We start from the raw sequence: 1,154 nt of genomic DNA, 5'->3' as shown, positions 1-1,154 counted from the left end.
GGGCAAAGGAAGTACAGATGTGGAACTGTCAGCAAATATGGCACATTCTGGAGTTGAAAATGAGGCGATACCATGGAATATAGATTGCACATAGGAAAGCATTGAGAGATGAGATTCTCCAGGTAAGCAGGGGACAGGTAAGGAAAGGCCTTAAATATCACAATGAATTTTGACTTTATTGAGTAGCCACTGAAGTCTCTTTTAGTCTATGGCCACGCCACCCTGAACAAGCCCAATCCCGTCTGATCTCAGAAGCTAAGCAGGGTTGCGCCTGGTTAGTACTTGGTTGGGAGACCACCTAGGAAGACCAGGTGCTGTAGGCGTTAAAAAAAAAAAATGTAGCAGGCATTTTTGACATGTTCACAAATCACATCATTCTTACCCGACCCCAACCTATCAACAAATTTTGTTGCTTTTACCTTCAAAATATTTCTTGAATCCTTCTACTTCTCTGTCTCCATTGCTGACATCTTAGTTTTAAGTACCATCCTCTCTCACCTGGATCGCAGTAGCAATCTCTCTCTACTCATTCACTCTTGACCCTCCAATCCACTCTAAATCATCATCCCCATTATTGAAATCATCCAGTGGCTTCATAATGAATATCATAAAACCTGAAGTCCATAGTGTGGCCTACATGCCTGTCACAATATGACCTCTGACCATATCCCCGATATTATTTTCAGCCATCATCCCCATCTCACTCTGCCCCCTCAAGAACTCCAAGCTTTCTTCCTCCTAAGGATCTTTGTCCATGTCTTTCCTTCTCCTAAAATTATCTATTCACCACTCTGCCTGCCTGTCTCTTACCTGGTGGGACATACACCATCTTTAAGGTTTTAGTTGAAACGTCTCCTCAGAGAAGTCCTCTCTTATCCTATGATCTAAATTGTGTAACCTCTGTTATTTTTCCTGCCCTATTTTTTTCCTTTATAGCACAGATTCCATTTTTTAATTACATATTTATCTGCTTTATTTTGTTAATTTCTGTCTCCACTGCGTGCTCAGTAAGAGGAGGGATTTTGTCTGCTTTGTTTACCATTGTATACTAATGTTCTAATACTTTGGTACAGAGGTTGGACTGTGGTATGCATTGAATAAAGAAATGGAAAACTAAGCGAACAAACTAAGTGAAATTATGAAAGCTTTTCTCT

General features: G+C 40.4%; 1 protein-coding gene and 1 pseudogene across 1 annotated transcript in view; both read left to right on the top strand.

Moving 5' to 3' along the window:
• DNAH14 (dynein axonemal heavy chain 14) overlaps positions 1–1,154 on the top strand; it is a 150,563-nt gene that overhangs the window by 64,391 nt on the left and 85,018 nt on the right. The window lies entirely within an intron of this gene.
• LOC112483302 lies at positions 205–323 on the top strand (annotated as a pseudogene).

The sequence above is a fragment of the Pteropus alecto genome, unplaced genomic scaffold (genome assembly GCF_000325575.1).
Source record: "Pteropus alecto unplaced genomic scaffold, ASM32557v1 scaffold65, whole genome shotgun sequence".
In the NCBI taxonomy this organism is placed as follows: Eukaryota; Metazoa; Chordata; class Mammalia; order Chiroptera; family Pteropodidae; genus Pteropus; species Pteropus alecto.
Note: the sequence above shows the minus strand (reverse complement) of the source record. Positions and strands in the feature narration are given on the sequence as shown.